Source organism: Micropterus salmoides, unplaced genomic scaffold (genome assembly GCF_014851395.1).
Source record: "Micropterus salmoides isolate LMB-PRFRI ecotype aquatic unplaced genomic scaffold, ASM1485139v1 Ms_hic_scaffold_10, whole genome shotgun sequence".
NCBI classification, from domain to species: Eukaryota; Metazoa; Chordata; class Actinopteri; order Centrarchiformes; family Centrarchidae; genus Micropterus; species Micropterus salmoides.
In genome coordinates this window covers 37,189,638-37,211,035 of record NW_024040041.1, presented here as the reverse complement: position 1 = coordinate 37,211,035, position 21,398 = coordinate 37,189,638, and the positions used below count along the sequence as shown (strand labels likewise).

The following is a 21,398-nucleotide window of genomic DNA, read 5'->3' as shown; positions in this document are numbered from 1 at the left end:
CTAGGTGAAGAAGTGAGGCAGTGTGTGGTATAACAGAAGCATTTCTAGCTCTCCTTTTCACAAAAGCTCTTGATCCTCTTTTCAGCGGTGGCTGGGGAGCTTTAGACGTTGCTCTATTTTAGCGACAACAGACAGTGTTGGAAGTGCAGCCAAACATCCCACAGCTGTCCCTCCCGCGCAGACGATGGCCTTGTTTTCCTTTCCCACGTGGTTCGCAGAAAGCTGACACATGCTCGTCTCTCCCTCTCGCCTTTCTCTTCCTCCTCGTCTCCTGTTCTCTCCTTATGCACTTTTATGTCGACTTCGCTCCTCTCTCTTTTATCCTCTCCTTACTTTTTGTATCGAGGTTTTTCCTCCAACATAGGAGATGCCCGCTGAAATTAATAAAAAAAAATAATTTGCTCTATTCTCTATTCAATCTCATGCTATTCCATTTTGCATCAGTAGGCGGTACTGTCTCAAATATCTCTGGAAGAATGCGCGCAGGTGCTGATCATAAATCCTCACATCATCATCACTACGCTTGTCTCGCTACTGCTTAAAACCCTGTTACAGGTTTGTTGTACTGTGTAAAAATGATTTCTTAAATGATAAGTGTTCATGTTGTCAGACACTATTTAAAAGAAACTGGACTATTTGCTGCCTAGTGTGCATCTATGAATCCTTCCTTTGCTACCATCAATTAATATCATGGGTCTCATTTTATCATGTTTTCTTTGTGAATACAGAATGGTAAGGTAATGCATTAATTACAATATATTTTGAGAGTAAATAGAGCCAGCCAAGTTTTCTTTGAAGCTCCACTACTCAGTGTCTGCATTTTTTTTATAATATTGACATTGACCTCTTAAATTGGTACGTGGAGAGACCATTGCACTATTCTCACCAACTGCAACTCTGCTGTTAGGGCTGCTAAATGCAATTCTGCAAATGGAAGTTTTTAGCCTCCTTTAGCTCTAAGTTTGGGTTTTACTAATAAACCCATTGTACACTACCTGATCAGCAGTGAACAGCAGACAGACACAAAGACTAGCTGGTGAATAAAGAGGAGCATTTAACAGCTAAAGTGCCAGATATTTTATTCTCAGAGTTGGTGGAGACAAAACCAGAGCTAAAGGAGAGTGAATATTGGACTTACATTCATCAGGTGGACACAAACACAACTCCAATGGGATGATTATGATGTAGCTCCATGTATGCTGGATGTGTGCACAGGCTGCAAGCCATAAACACATAAAGACTGTATAATGTCTAGAGCCTGACCAATATGAGATTTTTATATCGGCCGATGTTCTTTTCTCCTTTTTTTTAAGAAATGCATAACATAAACAAAGATTATCCCTAACCTTTGTTGAGACCTCACCAAGATATCATGACATAAAGAAGTTTAAAAATAAACTTGTGTGTGTGTGTATATATATATATTATATATATAATATATATATATATATATAATATATATACAATATATATATATATATATATATATATACACATATATATAATACACACACATACATGCACACACACACACACACACACACATATATATAAATTTGTCATGCTAGTTATTACCTTACAACACTCAACAAAATAACCACTTTCTACATCTAATTTATCACCTTCACCTTGTTAATTCTATCCAAGCTACTGAAACAATTTCTTAACACTCTTCTGGGTCTATGATACAGTGACGCAGAGGAAATGCTGCCCTTGAATTAATCTAATACTACATGACTGTCTACAATGAGGACCAGCAACTGTGTTTGCCCCCTGGTGGGCAAACTATGCAACACTCATCACCTGAAGGAAAACTACGACTGTTTGTTTGTCTTTTTTAATTGTCATATCGGCTGTTATAAAGGCTGATGCAGATATCTGCAAGTAGCTTAAATCAGCCGATCATATCTGCAAAGCGATAAATCGGTCGGGCTCTAATAATGTCTGTCTGCTTTATAATGATACAGGTGTTGGGAATAGCCCCAATAGCAGTGAAGCAGTGATCTTTCTAATATCAGAATAGTATGTATGAGAGATAGCTGGTTACCCAAATCCAAAACTCAGATTGCTGTGAAGAGAAACTTTAAGATTGATCTCCAACATGGCGACCTTTCTTAAAGGTTTTTCATATATCTTTAATTCAGCAGTTAATAAACATCTCCATTCAAGAATTAAGAATAAAGATACGTCCAATTCACCACGTTCACCTCTGAAACAGCGGTTAGTATCTTATTACTTCTAGAAGATTGCGCTCCCAGAATGCAGGGTTACCTTTGGTTCCTAGAGTATCCAAAAGTGGAATGGGAGCCAGAGGCTTCAGCTGTCAAGCTCCTCTCCTGTGGAACTAGCTCCCAGTTTGGGTTTGGGAGGCAGACATTTAAGAGTAGGACTAAGACTTTCCTCTTTGATGAAGCTTGTAGTTAGAGCTGGCTCAGGTGCTGCTATAGACCTAGACTGCCGGGAGACTTCCATGATGGCCTGACCTCCTCTCCTCCTCTCCATCACCATCTGTTGCATTCTTATTCCAATAATGCATGTTACTAACTCCATAGCTTTCTCCTCTCTCCCTCCTTCTGTTGCTTTCTGCAGGTATTTCTCCTACTAACCCCCTACCGTCCTGCTCGTTTTTATATACAAACAAGTCTTGGTTCCCTCTGTCCAGCAGACAAAGATTGTGGAAGCAATGTTTCTCTCAGTGCTACATTATGGTGACATGATTTACAGACATGCAGCATCATCCACTCTTGCTGTCTCAGTCCTTAGATTTATAACTGGACATCTAAGGCAACCATCAGTGCATTCTTTATCAAAACATGAGAAGGTCAACCAATGGCGTCATCTCTCTCTTTCCATTAGAAGAGACCATATGTTTTTATTATTTATTAAGGCTTCCTTTGCCCTATATTGACGTCACTTATTGGCTGGAGAGTTGGAAGACATAACACCTGCTCAGAGGACTGGCTGTTGCTGCAGGTTGCTAGAGTTAACATTGATCTGGGAAAGGCTGCTTTTTAATTCCTTGCACCATACATTTGGAATGAACTGCAGTGTACTTTGAACCTTGATATGCTTCTGAATTCAGAAACTAGTTGAAACCCTGATTTTGATTTTAGCTGTAACTTTTTTGAACTTGTTTTTAGTTGACTTTTCATTATTGTATTTATTATTGTCTTACATATTTATGTCTCTGATCTCAATGGACTTCCCTGATTGACGTGTATATATATATATATGTTTGTGTGTATGACATTCATAGACTTCTTCATTTGTGTATCCTTCTTTGATTGATCTCTCAATTTTCTTATTCCTGATCACTTCTTTGCTCTTTCTTCCTCCTCCCCCAGTTGTCATCTATTTTGCTCCCATTTTCATACTCCTAATCTACTCATTTCCTTTGGTTATCTATTGATCTTTTCCTATCCAGCTTTCTCATCTCCTCCTATTCTGCAGAAAGAATACCTAGGAGGTAATTTGGCAATAAGGGCCACACCATGTAAAGTTCACTAGGGATACTGCACAACAGAATATTTCATTTTCAAAATACTTTTTCTGTAGCATTTTCTTCAGTAGCTTTCAAAATCTAGCTCTAATGACATCGGTCCCCTTTTGTAATCTTCAGTGGCATTTCCAGGCTGTTGAAACATTGGTGGCTTAGCCCAGCCCAGATATTTTTCATGTTTTCACCTGTTTCCACCCCCCACCAGCAACAGTAAATGACTACACAGTAACTCTAACATCTGTCTCATTTTCTGATAATAAGTAACACTGATAATATTTACTTGGGGGGGTCTGGGGGTCCTCCAGGGCTTAATTTCCTGCATTCTGCACCAATTTATTGAGGAAATGTCTGAGATGACAATTCAAAATAAAATAATTTAGTGTAATATAATGCAGTAAGGCTGTCAGGCATTCTGTATTGATGTCAGATATGTTTCTCCTGTAGATCAACTTTTCTCATTTAATTTAATCCCAGCTGAGTCTACATACATGCAGGCATGCCTGAAGTAGCCTAAAGTCTTTGTGCATGTGGCACACCTTTTCACCTTAATGATTAGCTTAATTATTTGAATTTAGTTTAAAAAGAAATATTGATGAAAATGTTCAATCTCCCCCAAGAAGATTTGAGCATTAATCACTTCCTGCATTCTGGAGACATCTTCTGCACTAATTTATGGTGGAAATGTCATTATTTTTATAAAGGGAAGGACAAAAGTTCTGGCAGGTGACAATTCAGAATATAAAAATATAATAGAATGTAATGCAGCATTTTACCTTAAGTTACTTTTTTAAATATATTTATAATCAGGTTTTCTTATTGTGCAAATAAACCTTTCTCATAGTATTTTATTTGTTAATTAACATTTCTTGGTGCAAGCTATTTTTCAGTGGCCACGGCTCTCCTTTACTCCTTCAAGCGCCTGCTCTATGCAGGATAGCCCAGCTGATGTTGAAGCTACTGCAGCTCCGTACCAAACATCCCTAAAGGTTCGTCGGCCGGTAGCCTATGCCAGATTACCAGTCCGCCCCTGAGGCTACCCCACTTTAGACCGTCTGACAGACACAGAGCCCGTCTGGGACTGTAGCCCACTCAATGAGACGAGCGCACTGATCTTCATCAGAGGAAGAAAACTGAAACTTAAACCCTTGTGATCAGACAGCAATATCACCACAATTCCACACAAATGTTCACTTCTGTGCTTCTGATAAAGTGCAGCTCACAGCCGCTTTAGAGGGAATAAAGCATCCTGGAGACAGTAAAACAGTCTCACAGCGAGGGGACAGAGACAGCAGGCCACAGAGCGTCAGGTGTCATGATATTCTCTCACTACTGTCGGCGACTGTTAACCGTTTGTGTTTACATTGATTAGACTACTAGACAACATTTATATTTAAATATACTGATTACAATTTTGCAATTCAGAAGTCGCGGAGAAGCCCTGAAGCTGTGAGCAATGCATTCTCGCTCTCTCTCTCGTGCTCTCCTAAATGCAGGCAGTCTGAGTAACAGTGGGGGGGTCACATTACCTGAACTTCAAACAAAATGTATCAGTTATTGGGAGTAGCCTCCGCTCTTTGAAGACCTGCGAGACAGGCTTTGTCATGAAGATCATTGCATATTAACATGAAATATTTCTGTTGCTGTTGTTGAGTTACATTCGGGCTACAGTCAAAACATCGGGGGCTAAAGCCCCAGAAAAATGACCTAGCGACACCGTTGGTAAGCTTTAACATTAATGTGTAAGCTTTTACATGCCCTACTGTACATAAGAAGTTGCTACTATGAAAACTGTGAAAGTAGAATTAAGAACTGCAGCCACTTTACAGCACATAGTGCCATGCTCAAAGACAGCTGTGACAGATGCAAGCACTCTTATAGATGACACATTGAAAACAATTTAGTTTAGGGAAGTGAATGAATAAATAACAGAGTATCAAGGTGACACTTTAAGGCATTTCAACTACATGGAGGTAACTCCACTGGGGCAGTTTAGGATTCAATTTAACCAGACTCAGGTAGCACAGATGCTGAGATGAGGCCAAAGGAGTTTCAAAGGAGACTCACCAGAGACGAAGATTTCCCCAGGTGTTGAAATTTGATGTGGAAACTTTGCGCTGTAAAGCTTTTATTTTCAAAGCTTTAATCTACTGCTGTCACCAGTACACACACAAACACAGATGGATATAGGCTGCGTGAGACGGGATTCTTCTGTAAAGCAAAGACTTCTTTTTCATGTTTTTCTTTAAAGTAAAGGGCATGTTAAGTACACATTCCCAGCAGCGTTGAGAGCAGATGATGTTTCATGGCTCTAAACAGCAATGCTACTGTGTTCTCTGCAGGTGTGTGGTGACCCGTGTTATAAACAGTGACATCTAAGACTACGCTTGCACATTTAGTTCACCCAAAATGGGCCAGTAGTATTTTTCATGACATAGTCACTTAATGTCTGCTGCTTGCCCTGATTTCCTTTTATCCATTTTTACAAAAAACAAACAATGCTTTTTAAGATATCCTGAGTTTTCAGAAACTTTCTTCTGTAAAAGTTCCATAACAAGTGAACAGAGAACACTGACAATGATTTGATAACGTTTTGACAAAATTCAGTAGTGGAATGTGGAATCCTTTTTGATGTAATGGACAGATGGATGGACACAAATCATTTGAGTGCAGGATGATTATTGGTTGCTATGCAAATGTTTGTTTGCTGAATGCAGTGTCCATTATCTTAGATAGATGCACCTGTGTTTCTGTTATTTAAGAGGCATCTGGATGGACAGCTGAAAACATTTTGTCTTCCATGAATTAAGTGATTTCCTGTTGTCATCATTAGGCACCCAAAACAACAAGCTCTTCCAGGAGAAAGATGCAAATCTTTGCAGGTAATTGAGGTATTCCACTTGTGCTCTATGGAACTCTGTATTAATATCACTATTGTATTAGCGCCAAAGAGCCTCAGCCACAGATGGATGTGTTGTTGTCAAGATCATATGCCCAGAATCACGCAGAAAAATAACATAAACGTATATTTTCTGTTGCTACACTTGAAAAGACCCTCACACAAGTGTGCTCATACATACAGTAATTGTGTTTGTGAATTATTGAATCTTCACCTGTACACTGACATTTATATTGGCACCATTTGTTGCCTTGTTTACTGTGTGCAAGCGTCTGCATTTTTATGTGTTGACATATTGTAGAAAGCAACAAACAGCAAACCGAAATACCGTGTGCAGCAGAAGTAGAACAGAGAGCAAATGTTGAAAATGTAACAAGTGTCAAAAGTGTGTTAAGGTTTGGCTCATAAAGGGATCTGCTCTGCAGGAATTGATCGGTGTGTTCATTGTCACTGGTTAACATAGACTGTAGACATATATAGAGGTGAGGAAGTTTTATTACTCTAATTGGTGACAAATAATAAGTTTCACAAAAAGTGTAAAAGACAGAACTGGATTTACACATCTTAATGATGATTCTTGGATCATTCTTATGTGTTATGTGTTTCCCCAAAAGTCAATTCCAAATGTGACCCTAGGTTTTAATTGGGGAATCTTTCTGCCAGAAAGAATGACTTGCTGAGATTACTTTCATTTGTAACTGCATGGAGCTCAGTAAAACTGAGGGGGTGATAATGGGGTTGCAAGATAACAGCTTAAAATGTAATTACACATTTTTATTTAATTCTGTCTTCATCTGTAAGTACTCAGTTGTTTTAGAAATATTCTGCAGTGCCGTCTGTTCACCCTTTTAGAGTTTTAAAATCGCTTCTGGGTGACTGTGGATTTCAGCTCTTCTTCACAGCAAGGAGTCTCAATCCCTTTTAGTCTTGGGGACATGAAAACAATGCTGTTATTTTCTGTCTTTCGAGGACTGGCAGACAGTGGCACAGTGAGGGACAGCTAATATTCAATATGATAGAAAAGTAAAATCAAAGAATGTGGTCTGTTCTGTAGAACTACTGTAACAAATCTTTGTAGTGAGAGAAACATTGAAGCTGTGATTAAAAGAATAGCAAGTTCGCATACCTAAGGTCAAATAGGTCATTTGTTATTGCCTTCTCATGTGACTGACAAAAAGTACTGTGGTTCTTTTCTGCTAGGGTTATGATTTGGTTAAGTTTTAAGTAAGGTTTATTTTATGATTAAACACTGGAGAGTGTTGAGTGTCCATCTTAGATTATGTTAAAGTGCATACTTTGTATTAACAGCAATCCACCCTGATGTTAAACCTTTTTGCAACTGTACAGAGAGACAATTAGCATGACCACAAGAGGTAACCTGTCAGAACTTGTTTTAAAGTTACAGATTTTATTTTATTTTTTTAACCAACACTTTGATCTGGCCCTATTATAAGTAAAATCTTGTCATCTGCATAAAAGACAATTCATTAATTGATATTGGAACATTTAATGTTGATCCTGTCTCTGTATGTAACACTACAGGTTCAAGACAATAGCATCAGCGATAAAAGGACAACTCCAGTCCAAACCTCATTTGTACCTCCTTGATTCCTCTCTTTGCCTCGCGTCTTCCCTACGCCCAAGATGTAAGTCGAGGAGTTGAGGACAGACACGATGACATCTGTCAAGTCGAGGCATCCGGCATTTAATGAAATGAAATATCTTTGCTACGGAGCAGTCATTTTGAAGCAATGTCAAATATAATGTGTGACACACAGCTGCATAATCTGTCAGCTGTTTTGTTACAGCCTACTATGATCTCTGGTCAGATGAGCAGACCAGCTGTCAGCACCAATGCATAAAGGCTTCAGATCATATCTTCACAATCCAGAAAATATCTATCAGCATCTTGAGGTTGCAATAACAATTATAGCATGTTGAAAGCAGCAACAGTCACAGAATACAGTATTGTAGTTGAATTATAGCAGTTGAATTGGTGTGATGCATGGGTTGGCTGATATTATCTGAATCCGCATCTAAGCATAAATCATCCACCAGCAACCCATTCAAACTACTTAATTTCCTGAATCCAGAGACCCCGCACCGGCATGGATATTTCACTCTACCTCTACCGGTTCCTGTAGTTTCCGAATGATTTCTTTATTGTGTATTTGATTTATGTATGAGTGTTCTTAAGTCTTCTTAACAATTTACTTTTACATTACTGACAGCAGCCTGTCTAATCATTAAACTTTTCCAAAGCCACACCCGGGATGCCGGTGTAGTTGCAGGATTATGTCGCAAACCTTTGTTCAGTATCAATGAGCGAATGCGTCATATTGGCGGATATTCTTTCCATGTTTTTTTGCGGGAACTCTGTCTGAAATAGCTTCTGACTACCTAGACCTTAGCCCTCTAGCTCTGTCCCCTACATTCAGCATCTTAAAAGAGACCTATTATACTGCTTTTCCAGTCCTATATTGTAGTTCTTTGACTCCTTTTATAGCAGCTTTGCATGACTGAAAGATCCAAAAAATTATTCTCTATCTTATACTGCTCTTCATGTAGCCTTCATTTAAACCTGAAACAAGCTGAAGATGTTCCTGTCTCTTTCAGGCCCCCCTCTCAAAGCCCACTGTCTGATAGGCCACAACCTGACATGTTACCAGGCTGTTGTTGTCGTTGGGCGTACAGGCAGATTGAGCGTTGCTGTGCCGCAAATGACTATGGAATACCGGCTCCGTCTAGCTCAGTGTGTCGTAGAATGGAGCCGTTGTAGAAAAAGCTGAAAACAGAGCGTTCAGAACAGGAGGAAATCTGAGATTTTTGCTCACAGGGATTTCTTTTAAATATTTTAACCTCATTATTTGAAGCTTTGGCCATGTTTAACATGAACTTCCAACATTGTGACATTGTAGATCAAGTCATAAAATGTGGAAAAGCATAATAGGCCTCCTTTAAACACAAATACAACTTATGAATACAAATATTACACTGTGGGGTTCTGGTCTCACCATGGGCTTCAGATTCCATCGTTTATAGTGTTTATATTGAGTATAAGCTGTATTCAGTGTTTCTGTCTTAAGGATTATTTGCCTCAAATTAAAATTTTTTTTGATTTTATGAACTGTGTGCAGAGGGACATCGTCTTCATCTTTCTGTTCTCCCAACCTGACACAATTTACCCCAGTCAGAGATGTAGGATGGGCTGCCAGTTTTTCTAACCTTTGTTTTCCCCTGTTCATATTACTTGGGGAGATAAGTTGCCTGTTGTTTTCTGTCTGTTTATGTTAAAGGGAGTGCTGACTCCAAGATAAGTGTTTTGTTTGTTATTTTGGCGTTGGTCATTACTATTTCCTTTTGGAATGCTGCAAATAAATCTACCGTTCCCTTCCCCAGGTTCATGCTATCAGGCTCAAATATTCTCAGACATTGTTAGACTGGGCATAACAAATAACAAAATTTCTTCTCATACAATGTTACGGAAGCAAGTGAGGCTCTGCAGAGTAAACCTCACTCCCCGACACCTTAAGAGATGTACTAGGAACCAGCGCAATGACAAATAATGTCTAGGTAACGTCATTCATTCACCAGATCAACTGTTGTGGGCAAAAGTACCAATTTTAATTCCTGTCCAGCCACTGTTAAGTGAGAAGGCAACTCCCACCTGAACATGGTAAGTACATGGTGCCAGAATTCCTGTATAATCTAACAGTCAAATTGTAAACGTTCAAATAAAGTAGAAAGAATGAGAAAGGCTTTCTAAATAAGTCATTATGAACATTTGCACTTGAGGGGTGATCTATTATTTTCTCTCAGTCTCTCCAACATACAACCAGCATGCTAAGGTATTCACACCTTAAGGTCTTTTAACCTTAAAAATATGATCACAGAACGGCCTGCTTGGATTCTGTTGAAGCAGAAATGCCATAGAAAATCGCCTTTATTTAAGGCTACACTTGCAGCAAGTGACAGGAACGATTGCAGAGGGGAGCAGTGACATGAATGTGAGATGACATGAATCTGTTATGAGGCAGATTCTGGCTGCCAAGTCAGGAGGAGTTTGTGGTTTGAGGACTTGAGAACATGTGAAGTCATAGGTTGTTAAACTTCTACATTTCAGAAGTTTCTTTTTTCTCTCTCTTTTTCAGGGACCAACTAGAGATGGTATTGACACCTGAAGGGAACTTAAACAACATTTATGTATAGCAGAGAACAGTCTAGCCTATTTCTTCCCCTTCATGCATCACGTTGACAGACTATGCACTTTCTTTTGCTCATTAAATCGTATTTGTTGAAGGTATTTTTGCAGTTCAAGACAAAAAGTACACGGCATGGATCTTTACAGATGTGACATTTAACAGCAGCAGAGTGACAGGAAGGATAGAAGTAAACAGAACACAGACGTTAGATCCATACCTGCAGTCTCAAGTGTAGAAGTTACAAACCCACAGAAGCACCAGAATTTCATCTTTTTTAGTTTTGAGCTGTTCCTTCCTTCTTTTTTTCCTCAAATGCCAGCAAACAGCTGAAGCTTAACCTCCACAGATCAATAACACTGAAAATATCCTGATAAAACGATTCTCTGTTTGTAAGGGGTCATTCTGGTTTTAATACAGCTTGGGCCTTAATTTTAGTTTTGGAAAGAATATCTGTCAGTTATAATAATGTCTTACTAAATTATACTAAGTTCTGCTGTTTAAATCCAATAGATCAACTGATATTGATAATCAATGAAAAAGATGGACAAACTGATGTCAGACACAACAAGTGACCTTTATCCATTTCATTAAAGTTGTCATAGTTTGGATTAGATACAAGATTAACTAATCCTTTCCAGTGAGAATTAGTCTTAGATGTTCAGGGTGTTTGTAAAAGTCAGCAGGCTCTTGGTCTTTTCAAGTTTATAATTTAATTCTTACCTGCATCTCAGGAAACACTTAAACACATACGGATGCTGGTATGAGCTTCATCTATCAGCACTGTCCGTGGTAAGTAAAACCTCTGTGGAAAGACTTTGCATTGTAATCGCTCTGTGGACTGTGAGACACATCAAATAACTATACATGAAACTAACTAGTTCTACAGAAGGTTATTTTATCAGGCATGAGTGGACGTTTGACTGTAAAGCAAGGAGCAATCAACATCTGGGGAAAGAAGGCAATTGTGATTACATTCAAAAGAATATGATTGGCATTCAGCTGCTGTCAAAACACAAATAAAGCACACAGAAAATGGAAATCACTGTGTTTTTTAATTTGCGCCCTGCACTTACAATGGCGAATATGTTTTAAAATGCAATAGTGCCTGGATTACTTATATTTTCGAGTTTAAATAAACCATAACTTTTATATACCAAAATACCTATTGAATGTATCTGCAAAACGCTGCCAACGTTCCTCATTTGTTTTCCTACAATATGAGCTCTGGGTAAATGAAGCTTAATAACATTTTAATGGTTATGTTTGAGCAACTCAATGCACATTGTTGAAACTGTTTTAAAGTCCAGTACAAAAGTTGTTTGTAAAGGTTGCCAAGGTAACGTCTTCCTAAACAAATCAGTAAATCTGTAATTTAGGAGAAATGTTTATGGTGGTTTAAAAACAAGCAGAAGTCACAACTATTTCAAATTGTTGCAAACTCAAATTAGTCCTATTTTTGTTCAATTTACATGACAAATGATGAATGTTCTAAGAGGCCTAGCTTGTCCTTGGAAAAACAATCATGCCATCAGGCTAGAAATAAAAGGAGTAAACAAAAGCAAAAATAGCCAAGGGTTCAATGGATATGCAGTATATATGTGTAGGGTCAGACAGGTTTCAGGCTGAGATAGCAAGAGCATAGGAGGGGAAGCAAAATGAGACTAAAGGGGGTTAAGGGTGAGACAGAAGGAGGAAAAAAACAAGTTGTGACTTGGCTTCTCTCGCTGTAGGCTACGTCAGCACAGATGTTTTCTCTTCAGCGTGGGAAGCGCTCACTAGTCGACCTGTTTCATCTTTGGTATTTATAAAGAGCTACTTAACATTCACCAAAGAAACAGCATCTGAGTCCAAACCTGTACACGGGATCTATCTAAGAAGAAGATCAGCTGTCAGACAAAGTAGAAATAAAACCTTTCTGACACCCAAAGTGGTTGTGAACTTTGAGAGCAGCGTTTCCTCCTCAACCGAGGGGAAAACAGAAAAAGTCTCCTCCTCCGGTGTGACGGCACGTTGTCATCCTCATGTCATCTCTGAGGCGAGATTGACACTGTCAGTTTCTCAGTTGAAATGTAGGACGACTCACTCAGTTTGACAACGCTGTGCTTGTTCTCTCTTACTGTTTCTCACCATGGCAAATGTGACATGAGATTAAGAAAAGATTGATCATTGCAGGTCTGTGATGGGCCACAATTTGTGGCGTCCCCCATGACACTCAAGCACAATATACACCCATCTGCCAACCCGACCTCCACACCTTCAGTTCCTGCCGCCCTACAAGGGCACATTGACATTGACACTGAGGGGTGGCACTGGTTATAAATTGTGAACATAATAGATACTAGGCTGTAGGGAGACATACACTTGTGAGGGACAGACGGAATACCATGCCTTCTGACTTGGTTTTAAAAGTTGTATTTCAGATGGTTAGTCCAGACATTTTAGCCATTATTAACTGCTCTTTGTCAACTGGCCATTTTCCATCTTGTTTTAGGCATGCCTCTATTTACCCCTTTTAAAAATGCTGTTTATAGAAAACATCTCCTCAACTTGGTCCACACTGTGGACCATTGTTTTAATTAGCGGTCTTAAAAACTATGTTGGCATCAGTGATGTGGCCTTGTATGGTCTATCAAAGGTAATTTTCTGTGATCCTTGGAGAAGCCTCCTCCTCTCATGCTCCTCCTTTTGTGGGGTCCCCCAGGGTCGATCTTGGATCTTTTTTCACCATGTACATGCTACCCCTGGGGAAAATCATTCCGACTTACAATATTAATTTCCATTTCTATGCAGATGACACTTGAATGTCCCTTTGAGGCCTGGTTGTACAATTGTTTCTTTCATTCTCTCTTCACCAGATAAGATAAAAGCCTGGATGTCTAATAACTGTCTTTTTTTAATCCCCCCTTTGGACTCAGCACTAGCTACCTTATTAATTTTCCACTAGGCTCAGTGCCCTTTCGTACAACATTCAGAAAGAAGCCCTCAACCTTGGTGTAATTTTTGACACAGAGCTGTCTTTTGATGTTCAGGTGACCAAAGCGGTGCAGTCCTTTTTGTCCAGCTGAGGCAACTAACAAAGATTAGATCATTCCTCTTCTCTGCTGACTTAGAGCAGGTCATCCATGCCTTTATCTCCTCAAGACTCGACTACTGCTCTGTATTCTGGTATTAGTCAGGGAAACATTCATAGACTGCAGCTCATTCAAAATGCTGCAGCCAAGATTCTAACTTGCATTTTTAGGTTTAAGATTTAACTACTGTTGCCCTGAATGATCAGGCTCCTGCCTACATCTGTGATAACTCCCTACGAGCCACTGATGACTGAGATCCTCAGGCAGGGTTCTACTAACGGCTCCAAAGTCTCGTCTTGTTACTAAAGCTGACCAGGGTTTTGCTGTTAGGGCCCCTCAGCTGTGTAGCTCCCTGCCTAGAGATCTCAGGCAGGCAATATTTTTAGTATAGTTGTGTGTGTGTGTGTGGTGAGTGTATTATATATATATATGATATACATGCAGATGTAAAATGTTTTAATGTTTAATTATCTGCAACTGTTTTGATGTTGAAATTTACACTTGATTCATTCCAGTGTTTTATTTACAAATTTTACAGAACAAACACTGATGGTAAATAAAGTAGTTGAATTAGACAATGAACTGTACAGTCATGCATGTGGCTCATCCTTTCTTTCTTTCTTTTTTTTTTTTAGAGCTCAAATAAACTCATACCATGTTTAGAATTGAGGCGATATGGGACAACACATAGCAAAACAGTTTAAAAATATTATTATATTTAATCATAAATGGAGAGAAGGAGAAAATGACATTGTTTAGTCAGAATTGGTCTGTTTTTGTCTCTCTTGTGAAACAGTGCATGGAGAGACGAACTACTGATTTCTTTACTCTAACAGCCAGATTGACAACTGTAAATGTCAGTGGTTTCTATGATGGAGAGAGCAACCAAGGGCATCTGGTTGTATATGAGGGGGACAGCCAGACTCTCTGAAGACGGAAATAAAAGGAAACCATTTTGAAAACACTCCTTTGTGGGTGCATTCAGAGTCAGTTGCAGAGGGCATTGCATTCATGAGTTTTTTTGTTATCAAATCAAACTTGGAAGACACACATGGATGTTGTGAAAATGTTAATAAGAATGACGTCACTTTTGTTTGGCAGCTGAGTATGACATCTCGTGTGTCAGAGATTGCTCACATCAACAGTGGCACAGCAGGTTCAAAACCTCTGCATGATATTTGATTTTTATAGAGAACTGAAATTAACGGAGACAAATGGTTGGCTGGAAGGAAATCTATGCATGACTTGAAAAATGGACAGTAGAAATGTAAAGTATACACAAGTTAAAATGAATGTGAAAAGCACTTGCATGCTTCTTTAGCATTGTCTTTGTATATTATCAAATGCTGATTTTTCTCTTTTGACATATCCAAAGCTGATTGTTATCTTTACCACAGCTGATGGAAAAGCATGTTTGCATATTAAAATGTCACTTAACTCTTATATACTGTATATAAAATAAATAAAGAGAGAGAGGGGTAAAGAGAAGGAGATGGAGGTGTAATTGTCTTTGATCTGTCACCCATCTCCTTCTATTTATAGTTTGACATTTTACCATCTCAACAACACAGTGATGGATAGATGGACAGAGAGAGAGCGTGTGTGTGTGTGTGCGCCTTTCCCAAAGAGTAGAGTGATGGGTAGTGACTGTGCATTTAACAGGTCAATACCTTCAATACAGACTTTGTGTGTGTGTGTTTCCACAGATTATTGAGTGATGTCAGTCTCTCTATGGATTGGACACAGGTATTTTTGTATTTGTGTGTGTGTGTGTGTGTGTGTGTGTGTGTGTGTGTGTGTGTGTGTGTGTGTGTGTGATAAAGGTTAGTGAGCTGTATCTCTCACAATGTTGATCCACTCTGTTTAACTGCGGTTAATCCACCATGCAGAAGTTAGCCTGGGATAAGTAACAGTAACACTTTTCGCAGTTTAGCCCGCTGCATCACTTCATGCTACAAAACAACCATTGTATGTCCACATTGCATTTTTTCAAATCAAATTGTTAATGCTTGTTGAGGAAATACATACATACATATAATTTAACATACCCACCATCAGCCCTGAACAGTCAAATAAAAGCAGATCCAGAGAGTTTTGCCAAAATAAATCTTAATCCTAAACTCATGAACCCAAGGCACCATTCATAATCGCAAGCAAGGGTGTAGGTTTGGTCTCAGCTACCGTGGGAACTTTTCCAGAAGGGAAGAGATTTTACCTACATGTTGAATGCAGGAAGCAGGGTCTATATATTTCTCCAGGGTGGATCAGGAAGTCTCACAGAAGTTAGTTCTGTGAGACTAATAATGCAATGAGTGCAAACGGCCTTTAAGAAGCTATTGCTCATTGTCAGTCATCGTTAATAAGATTAATGTAATGAGTTTGGTTCTCAATCCAGACTTTCGCAGACCTACACACTCCCACATCTGTGAGGAGAGGTCAGAGGTATACTTGATTTTGGCCCAAAGACGCTGTCCATGTTTGTCAACCCCACACATGTTCCCTGCTGTGACTATCAGCTTTGCCATACTGTCTTCATTTATGGTGTGTTTCGAAGCTGCTGGTTTGTAAAGCACCAAATGGTTTAGGGCTAAAATACATTTCTGATCTTCTGCTTCGTTATGAACCATCTAGACCTCTCAGGTCGTCTGGGACAGGTCTGCTTTCTGTCCCAGAGTCAAAACTAAACATGGAGAAGCAGCGTTCAGTTTAATTCTCCATATATCTGGAACAAACTCCAAGAAAACTGCAGCTGAAACTCTCAGTTCTTTTGAATCAAGAATTTTCTTTTTACCACTGCCTTTAATTAAATCAAATTTAAAGCTGTAGATTGATAACTTTCACATTCTCATCTCAATGCATCATAACCAGCTTTCAGACAGCGTGACAAAGCGTAAGGATTTACGCTAAAGGTACCCTGTATGAAACGCCCCCGTTTGCTACGTTGCAGCAACACAAGGGAGGCTAACCCTGATGTGCACAGCTGTAGGGTTAGCCGGTCGACATGCATAAATTCAGTGACTTAGGTTTAGGTACTAACATTTCTGATGGTTGTGGTAAGGGTAGGGGCTTCGGGGGACCATCAACACCTTTATTACAAACGTAGCTACCGCTAGCTAACTAGCACTTCCGGTCTGTACGGGACGCCCCAGAGCGTCTCATAGACGCTTCCGGATAAATCTCAAATCGGCGGTATATGACCGAGATGAAACGGCTGTAACTGCACTGACTGTCCTGTAGATTTTCAGTGAACTATTGCTTAGAGTGCTTTTTTGATCTCACACGGCTGGTCCTCAGTTCACAGGGCTGAGAAGAATTACAAGTGTTAGAGTCCCTGTTTTCTACGTAGACAATATGGATTACAGTGACAACTGTATCTAAGGAAGGGTTAGAGTCCCCTTAAAGCTCGTGCAGAAAAAGTGTTTTGCTGTCAAAAAGTAGCTGCCTGCTCTGCCAGCTGCCTGCTCTCATTGGCTGGATGTGGATGTCGAGTCGGCCAACTCCTCCAGATATTTGGCGTGCTACATATCTGGCTGGTGTCGGCGATGTGTCAGAAATGTGTCAGGGAGCAGTTTTGATGCATCGTTAAGTAGTTCACACATAACGCCTAGCGACCGCTGATCGATTGCTGATTTAGCCCTGATCACAGCCCAACGGTCGCTGAGCAAATCGGGCAAAAAAATTGTGTAGTGTGAACTAGGCTTAAGGGTTAGAGTCCCTAAGTGTTAAAAGGTTAGAGTCCCCTCAGGGTCAGAGTCCCTAAGCAACTTGTTGTGCCTTTACCAGTTTCTAGGGTGGAAAATCTGGATTTACAGTGACGACTGTATCTAAGGAAGGGTCAGAGTCCCCTCAGTGTTAAAAAAAGACAGTGGGAGATGGGGAATCAAAGAGTAAGATAAGCAAAGGTGAGAAACCTGCCTGTTTTTATTTTCTATTTAACTGTTGAATTGTTGAAATGTGCTTGCCTTGACTTGCTACATCCTTAGATCAGTTTGTCTATCCTCCACCCATTCTATCTCTGTTGCCTCAACTGAGAATGTGAATTGTATTAGTCATTTTTCAATAAATCAACAGTATCAGATCCAATATTGTGGCCTGCTCTCATCATCTGATCTATCTAGTAATATTCCAGATTTCCTAACCCAATTGCCACCATTACCATGCACAACCTTGATGATACAATTTTTCATCGGCACCTGTCCTCCTGCCAACTGATATCATACCCTCCACATTCCTTAAAGAGGTCCTTCCTGTCATTAGCCCTGCTGTACTCACTATTATAAATCTGTCCCTCACCTCCGGTTGTGTCCGGTCATTTTAAGACAGCCTCTGTCCAGCCGCATTAAAAAAAACTGGCCGTGATCCATCCGTTCCAAACTATTTTGGACCCATATCAAAATTACCTTACATTGCAAAGTATTCCTTCAAGTTGTTAAAAGGGATACATTTTTTTGAAAAATTCCTGGCTTTTGCCAACACACAGCATTGAAACTGCTTTGTTTAGAGTCAAATGAACAAATGACAAATGAGTTCCCCACGGTCACCCTGCATGAGAATTATGCAGGGTGACCGTGGGGAACACTTAGTTCTACCAGAGGTAAGTGCAGCCTTTGATACCAATGATCATTCCGTCCTCATCACCAGACTAAATAGACGTGCTGGTTTTCTCAGGGGCAGCGCTAGTTTAGTGGTCTGGTTGATATTTGTCAAACAAACGTTTCTCAGTCTCAGTGGTGCCTCAGGGGTCAATCCTCTGGTCTATTCATTTCTCCATGTAGTTGCTTCCCTTGGGCCAGATAATCAGTTGCTTTGGTTGTATTGTTGTTGTTGTTTTGTCAACTCAAACACTGAAAAAATGTTAAGAGTTGATTTTTAAATTATTTTATTCCCTAATAAGGCACTACATTACTTAGCTGCTGCCTATAATTTCCGAGCTACTAAGCCTTTACACCACGAGCATCCTCTCAGGTCATCCAACTAAAACCTGTTGGCTAAACTGCATGCCAAATGTAAAACACAAGGCGACCGTTCTTTTGCTGCGCTAGCACCCAGACTCTGGAAACCATCTCCCTCCTTCCATAAGATGAACCTAGTCTGTTGACTGTTTTCAAAAAACATTTTACAAACCCACTTGCTTAATTTAGCTTTATGGTTGCTGAATGTTTTTTTGTGGTTCTCTGCGTGTGTTGTGTTTGTATGTGTGTACATTGACAACCTTTTAAATGTTTTTCTCGTATGAACCTTGCATTTATTATATTCATGCTTGCTATATACAGCATTTTGTAACTTGTGTTAAAAAAAAAGTTTTACTTACTTACTTACTTACTGGATAGTAAATTTTATCAGATGTATTTTCAAAAGGTATTTGTTACAAGTCAGCTACAAGATTCTGTTAGAGCTTCGTTGTTTGACACATTTAATTTGTTAGTGGTTAGTAGTGCTAACAGTGGTTGCTTAATGTTTGTTAAAAAATACACACTTGTCATCTTTTATTATCCAGTACAGTGTCAGATACCCCAACATGACACATTTTTCAGAAACAGGTCTATGAAGCTCGCTGTCAAACAAGTTACAGAAGATACTGGAACAGAGACAGTCAGGGTCAAAAATGAACATGAGCTCAAAGCTGAATGTCCATCAAGGAATTTATTTGTCCCCATAAATACATCGGGTACCATAAAAATGGCAAAAAATGTCTAAGATCTGGTTTCTACACACACAGGCATGAACAAATAAAAGAAGAGTTCAAAACGACCCTGTCAACTACACACTTACATAACCCTCTATTTCATCTAATTCTGGTCTACTTTTGTTCTGCCATGATGTGTGATGTGTGCTAATTTTATGATATCAACCACTTTCTCAGAGTGGCACTTTTTCCCAGGGTCGAGTGTCTTTTGGAAGTTTTTAAATATCCCTTTCACTGTTCAGTCACAACATGCATTCAGGCTGCAGTGCGCCATACAGCACCACTGCAGCTGCAGCTCTTTCGGTATGAGTGTAAGGCGAGTTCGACACTCGTCTGATATCAAACTGAATATTTAATCAACCGTCTCCTCACTGAAGTGATGAATAGCACATCCTTATTCTTTCCCCACTCTCATATCAACCCCTGTTCCCCTTTCATCATCCTCTAGTGGGAATTTGAAGTGTTTTTGAACTTTGTTCTCTCTCCCTACTTATAGTACCTGAAACGACAAAAATATGAGCCTCTCCTGTCTAAGGACTTAATATTTCCTCTTACAGAACATTATGTTTCAAGAGGATTAAAACACAGCAGGAAATGTATGTTCTGTTGAAGACCAGACATGAAGCGACACTGTCAACTTAAAAATGCAGATGGGCTTCATTACTGAGGATCAGCGTTTTTGTTTTCTAGTTGTGGTTTTCATACTGACTTTTTCTGGAGACAAATCAACGTTTTGCGTAATGCTCTATTTATATATTTCTACAGTGTTGTATCGTTGTCTGCTGCTTTAAAAAGTTTGAGGCCTCTTCTGTGCTGTCATCCTGATCCCTCAATAAATCTATTTAAATCAGATTGAAGCATTTGTAAGTAACTAAAGTTTAAAAGTATGCTTTCAGCATTGAGCTGTCTAGCTGGCAGCATAAAGGCCCTTGCGTAACTGCAACACAACGAGAGCTGCAACTATTGATTTTTTCAGTTAATCGTTATCTGACAATTTTTTAGTTAATCATCACCCAAAATTCAGTTCGACAAAACACAGCAAATTCTCTAAACTGAGAAGCTTAAACCAGAGAGACATTGACTTTGTTTGTAAAATTCCGTTAATCAATTATCCAAATTGATGGTGATTATTCTTTGGATGTTAAGTTTATTGGTGCACAGCCCGGAGGTACAATACTGTATGATTGTAAGACACTGAAATAACAGGTGTCGCCTATAAAGTGGTTTTACAGAGTGCTGCTTTTTTCTCTGTCCTTACCAGAGCAGTTGTTGCTAACCAAACAACATTCATTTTTGACTTTAAAAAATTACCTTTAAAAGTGATGGACATTGTCAGCTAAAATTACAAGCCTGCTATCTGAATGTTTTACAAATCACTCTGTCGTATTACAAAATAGTGAGGAGGGATTTTCATGAACATTACAGCTTAGCAAATCTAGATATTTTATCAACCTGGAACCAGATCCAGAACATAACTTGCTTTAGGAACCCATCCCATCCCAACCCACTGCCACTGTGTTCTATTTTCTCTGCAAAGTGCTTTTAAGACTTTCGTTTGAAAACTGCTCTATAAATTTAATTAGACTGTTTACTCAGGACAATCCACAGACGTTTTCTGGGCAAAAACATTTTATTAGAAAATTGTTCTTACCCCAGAATTTTCCCAGAATCCCATGCACCTCAGCACTTGTCAGATCATTTCAATTATTTCGTATGAAAACCACACAGAGCTTGTTATATGTGGAGTCTTACCCGTACATCTGTCTTACAGATGGTGTCTTCCATTAGGTCCTCCAGTGGAGTGACACACTCAAATGAAAGTGAAACCAAACACTTGCCTCACTGACACACAGACAGGCAGCTGGAAATGAACCTGTCATCTTTTAATTTGCTATCATTCTACAGCGGCTTGTCTATCACTCACTTTTTCTTTTATCTGCCATCAGATAGACAGATGGTTGGTAAGTCTCTGCCTCTTTGTGTCTCACTTCCGCTCTCTTTGTCTTCTTGCTGCTTTGTGTTTTTTTTTTTTTTTTTTCCTTTT

General features: G+C 39.3%; 1 protein-coding gene across 1 annotated transcript in view; it reads right to left on the bottom strand.

Annotated features, from left to right (window-relative positions):
• The window catches only part of LOC119918257 (MAP kinase-activated protein kinase 3-like), a 38,865-nt gene that overhangs the window by 16,631 nt on the left and 836 nt on the right, over nucleotides 1-21,398 (bottom strand). The window lies entirely within an intron of this gene.